Source organism: Apteryx mantelli, unplaced genomic scaffold (assembly GCF_036417845.1).
Source record: "Apteryx mantelli isolate bAptMan1 unplaced genomic scaffold, bAptMan1.hap1 HAP1_SCAFFOLD_92, whole genome shotgun sequence".
Taxonomy (NCBI): Eukaryota; Metazoa; Chordata; class Aves; order Apterygiformes; family Apterygidae; genus Apteryx; species Apteryx mantelli.
Genome location: NW_027118814.1, coordinates 433588 through 439218, shown reverse-complemented (window position 1 = coordinate 439218; position 5631 = coordinate 433588).

Genomic DNA, 5631 nt, shown 5'->3' with positions numbered 1-5631 from the left:
CGAAGCGATTTGGGAGGCGGCGAAGGCACACGGCGCTTTGCTAGGCGGCGAGGGCGAGAAGGCACGCAGCGCTTTGCTAGGCGGCGAGGCGGCGAAGGCACGCGCTGCTTTGCTAGGCGCCGAAGGCACGCAGCGCTTCCTTCGTTTGCGAGGCAGCGAAGAGGTGGAGCGGTTTGCTTGTTGGCCAGGCAGCGAAGAGACGCAGCAGGCTGCTTGTTTGTGAGACAGCCAACATGCACAGTGGTTAGCTATTGTGCGAGGCAGTGAATGACCGCCGAGCAAATCGCTTTGTTCTTCGCCGCCTCGCTGCCTAGCAAAGCTCCGTGTCCCTTCGCCGCCTCGCCGCCTAGCAAAGCTCCGCGTCCCTTCGCCGCCTCGCCGCCTAGCAAAGCGCCGTGTTCCTTGGGCGCCTAGCAAAGAAGTGCCTGCCTTCGGCGCCTCGCCGCATCGCAGCCTAGCAAAGCGCTGCGTGCCTTCGGCGGCTGGCAAAGCAGTGCGTGCCTTCGCCGCCTCACACAGCGCGGCGTGCCTTCGGCGCCTCGCCGCCTAAGAAAGCGCTGCGTGCCTTCTCGCCCTCGCCGCCTAGCAAAGCGCCGTGTCCCTTCGCCGCCTTGCCGCCTAGCAAAGCGCCATGTTCCTTTGGCGCCTAGCAAAGAAGTGCCTGCCTTCGGCGCCTCGCCGCATCGCAGCCTAGCAAAGCGCTGCGTGCCTTCGGCGCCTAGCAAAGCTCCGCGTCCCTTCGCCGCCTTGCCGCCTAGCAAAGCGCCATGTTCCTTTGGCGCCTAGCAAAGAAGTGCCTGCCTTCGGCGCCTCGCCGCATCGCAGCCTAGCAAAGCGCTGCGTGCCTTCGGCGCCTAGCAAAGCAGCGCGTGCCTTCGCCGCCTCGCCGCCTAGCAAAGCGCTGCGTGCCTTCTCGCCCTCGCCGCCTAGCAAAGCGCCGTGTCCCTTCGCCGCCTCGCCGCCTAGCAAAGCGGCGTGTTCCTTCGGCGCCTAGCAAAGCGCCGTGTTCCTTCGCTGCCTCCCCGCCTAAGAAAGCGCTGCGACCCTTTTCGCCCTCGCCGCCCAACAAAGCGCCGTGTCCCTTCACCGCCTCCCCAATCGCTTCGTGCCTTCGGCGCCTAGCAAAGCGCTGCTTGCCTTCGCCGCCTCACACAGCGCTGCGTCCCTTCGCCGCCTCGCCGCTTAGCAAACGCCGTAGTAGCGCCGAAGGGACACGGCGCTTTTGTAGGCGCCGAAGGCACACAGCGCTTTGCCAGGCGCCCAAGGACGCAGCGCTCTAGGAGGCGGCGAGGGCACACAGTGCTTTGCTAGGCGGCGAGCGGACGTGCAGCTTTGCTAGGCAGCCAAGGCTGAGGACGCTTTGCTAGGCGCTTTGCTAGGCGGCGAAGGCACGAAGCGATTTGGGAGGCGGCGAAGGCACACGGCGCTTTGCTAGGCGGCGAGGGCGAGAAGGCACGCAGCGCTTTGCTAGGCGGCGAGGCGGCGAAGGCACGCGCTGCTTTGCTAGGCGCCGAAGGCACGCAGCGCTTCCTTCGTTTGCGAGGCAGCGAAGAGGTGGAGCGGTTTGCTTGTTGGCCAGGCAGCGAAGAGACGCAGCAGGCTGCTTGTTTGTGAGACAGCCAACATGCACAGTGGTTAGCTATTGTGCGAGGCAGCGAATGACCGCCGAGCAAATCGCTTTGTGCGTTCGCCGCCTCGCTGCCTAGCAAAGCTCCGTGTCCCTTCGCCGCCTCGCCGCCTAGCAAAGCGCCATGTTCCTTGGGCGCCTAGCAAAGAAGTGCCTGCCTTCGGCGCCTCGCCGCATCGCAGCCTAGCAAAGCGCTGCGTGCCTTCGGCGGCTGGCAAAGCAGTGCGTGCCTTCGCCGCCTCACACAGCGCGGCGTGCCTTCGGCGCCTCGCCGCCTAAGAAAGCGCTGCGTGCCTTCTCGCCCTCGCCGCCTAGCAAAGCGCCGTGTCCCTTCGCCGCCTCGCCGCCTAGCAAAGCGGCGTGTTCCTTCGGCGCCTAGCAAAGCGCCGTGTTCCTTCGCTGCCTCGCCGCCTAAGAAAGCGCTGCGACCCTTTTCGCCCTCGCCGCCCAACAAAGCGCCGTGTCCCTTCACCGCCTCCCCAATCGCTTCGTGCCTTCGGCGCCTAGCAAAGCGCTGCTTGCCTTCGCCGCCTCACACAGCGCTGCGTCCCTTCGCCGCCTCGCCGCTTAGCAAACGCCGTAGTAGCGCCGAAGGGACACGGCGCTTTTGTAGGCGCCGAAGGCACACAGCGCTTTGCCAGGCGCCCAAGGACGCAGCGCTCTAGGAGGCGGCGAGGGCACACAGTGCTTTGCTAGGCGGCGAGCGGACGTGCAGCTTTGCTAGGCAGCCAAGGCTGAGGACGCTTTGCTAGGCGCTTTGCTAGGCGGCGAAGGCACGAAGCGATTTGGGAGGCGGCGAAGGCACACGGCGCTTTGCTAGGCGGCGAGGGCGAGAAGGCACGCAGCGCTTTGCTAGGCGGCGAGGCGGCGAAGGCACGCGCTGCTTTGCTAGGCGCCCAAGGCACGCAGCGCTTCCTTCGTTTGCGAGGCAGCGAAGAGGTGGAGCGCTTTGCTTGTCGGCCAGGCAGCGAACAGGCGCCGTGCTTTGCTTTCTGCCAGTCAGCGAATACACGCAGCGCTCTGCTTTTTGGCGAGGCACTGAACAGATGCACCGTTTAGTTTGCGAGGCGGCGAAGAGACGCGGCGCTTTGCATGCTGGCGAGGCGGCGAGCAGATCGAGTGCTTTGCTTGTTGGCGAGGCAGCGAAGAGATGCAGCGGTTTGCTTGTTGGCGAGGCAGCGAAGAGACGCAGCAGGCTGCTTGTTTGTGAGACAGCCAACATGCACAGTGGTTAGCTATTGTGCGAGGCAGCGAATGACCGCCGAGCAAATCGCTTTGTGCGTTCGCCGCCTCGCTGCCTAGCAAAGCTCCGTGTCCCTTCGCCGCCTCGCCGCCTAGCAAAGCTCCGCGTCCCTTCGCCGCCTTGCCGCCTAGCAAAGCGCCATGTTCCTTTGGCGCCTAGCAAAGAAGTGCCTGCCTTCGGCGCCTCGCCGCATCGCAGCCTAGCAAAGCGCTGCGTGCCTTCGGCGGCTGGCAAAGCAGTGCGTGCCTTCGCCGCCTCACACAGCGCGGCGTGCCTTCGGCGCCTCGCCGCCTAAGAAAGCGCTGCGTGCCTTCTCGCCCTCGCCGCCTAGCAAAGCGCCGTGTCCCTTCACCGCCTCCCCAATCGCTTCGTGCCTTCGGCGCCTAGCAAAGCGCTGCTTGCCTTCGCCGCCTCACACAGCGCTGCGTCCCTTCGCCGCCTCGCCGCTTAGCAAACGCCGTAGTAGCGCCGAAGGGACACGGCGCTTTTGTAGGCGCCGAAGGCACACAGCGCTTTGCCAGGCGCCCAAGGACGCAGCGCTCTAGGAGGCGGCGAGGGCACACAGTGCTTTGCTAGGCGGCGAGCGGACGTGCAGCTTTGCTAGGCAGCCAAGGCTGAGGACGCTTTGCTAGGCGCTTTGCTAGGCGGCGAAGGCACGAAGCGATTTGGGAGGCGGCGAAGGCACACGGCGCTTTGCTAGGCGGCGAGGGCGAGAAGGCACGCAGCGCTTTGCTAGGCGGCGAGGCGGCGAAGGCACGCGCTGCTTTGCTAGGCGCCGAAGGCACGCAGCGCTTCCTTCGTTTGCGAGGCAGCGAAGAGGTGGAGCGGTTTGCTTGTTGGCCAGGCAGCGAAGAGACGCAGCAGGCTGCTTGTTTGTGAGACAGCCAACATGCACAGTGGTTAGCTATTGTGCGAGGCAGTGAATGACCGCCGAGCAAATCGCTTTGTTCTTCGCCGCCTCGCTGCCTAGCAAAGCTCCGTGTCCCTTCGCCGCCTCGCCGCCTAGCAAAGCTCCGCGTCCCTTCGCCGCCTCGCCGCCTAGCAAAGCGCCGTGTTCCTTGGGCGCCTAGCAAAGAAGTGCCTGCCTTCGGCGCCTCGCCGCATCGCAGCCTAGCAAAGCGCTGCGTGCCTTCGGCGGCTGGCAAAGCAGTGCGTGCCTTCGCCGCCTCACACAGCGCGGCGTGCCTTCGGCGCCTCGCCGCCTAAGAAAGCGCTGCGTGCCTTCTCGCCCTCGCCGCCTAGCAAAGCGCCGTGTCCCTTCGCCGCCTTGCCGCCTAGCAAAGCGCCATGTTCCTTTGGCGCCTAGCAAAGAAGTGCCTGCCTTCGGCGCCTCGCCGCATCGCAGCCTAGCAAAGCGCTGCGTGCCTTCGGCGCCTAGCAAAGCTCCGCGTCCCTTCGCCGCCTTGCCGCCTAGCAAAGCGCCATGTTCCTTTGGCGCCTAGCAAAGAAGTGCCTGCCTTCGGCGCCTCGCCGCATCGCAGCCTAGCAAAGCGCTGCGTGCCTTCGGCGCCTAGCAAAGCAGCGCGTGCCTTCGCCGCCTCGCCGCCTAGCAAAGCGCTGCGTGCCTTCTCGCCCTCGCCGCCTAGCAAAGCGCCGTGTCCCTTCGCCGCCTCGCCGCCTAGCAAAGCGGCGTGTTCCTTCGGCGCCTAGCAAAGCGCCGTGTTCCTTCGCTGCCTCCCCGCCTAAGAAAGCGCTGCGACCCTTTTCGCCCTCGCCGCCCAACAAAGCGCCGTGTCCCTTCACCGCCTCCCCAATCGCTTCGTGCCTTCGGCGCCTAGCAAAGCGCTGCTTGCCTTCGCCGCCTCACACAGCGCTGCGTCCCTTCGCCGCCTCGCCGCTTAGCAAACGCCGTAGTAGCGCCGAAGGGACACGGCGCTTTTGTAGGCGCCGAAGGCACACAGCGCTTTGCCAGGCGCCCAAGGACGCAGCGCTCTAGGAGGCGGCGAGGGCACACAGTGCTTTGCTAGGCGGCGAGCGGACGTGCAGCTTTGCTAGGCAGCCAAGGCTGAGGACGCTTTGCTAGGCGCTTTGCTAGGCGGCGAAGGCACGAAGCGATTTGGGAGGCGGCGAAGGCACACGGCGCTTTGCTAGGCGGCGAGGGCGAGAAGGCACGCAGCGCTTTGCTAGGCGGCGAGGCGGCGAAGGCACGCGCTGCTTTGCTAGGCGCCGAAGGCACGCAGCGCTTCCTTCGTTTGCGAGGCAGCGAAGAGGTGGAGCGGTTTGCTTGTTGGCCAGGCAGCGAAGAGACGCAGCAGGCTGCTTGTTTGTGAGACAGCCAACATGCACAGTGGTTAGCTATTGTGCGAGGCAGCGAATGACCGCCGAGCAAATCGCTTTGTGCGTTCGCCGCCTCGCTGCCTAGCAAAGCTCCGTGTCCCTTCGCCGCCTCGCCGCCTAGCAAAGCGCCATGTTCCTTGGGCGCCTAGCAAAGAAGTGCCTGCCTTCGGCGCCTCGCCGCATCGCAGCCTAGCAAAGCGCTGCGTGCCTTCGGCGGCTGGCAAAGCAGTGCGTGCCTTCGCCGCCTCACACAGCGCGGCGTGCCTTCGGCGCCTCGCCGCCTAAGAAAGCGCTGCGTGCCTTCTCGCCCTCGCCGCCTAGCAAAGCGCCGTGTCCCTTCGCCGCCTCGCCGCCTAGCAAAGCGGCGTGTTCCTTCGGCGCCTAGCAAAGCGCCGTGTTCCTTCGCTGCCTCGCCGCCTAAGAAAGCGCTGCGACCCTTTTCGCCCTCGCCGCCCAACAAAGCGCCGTGTCCCTTCACCGCCTC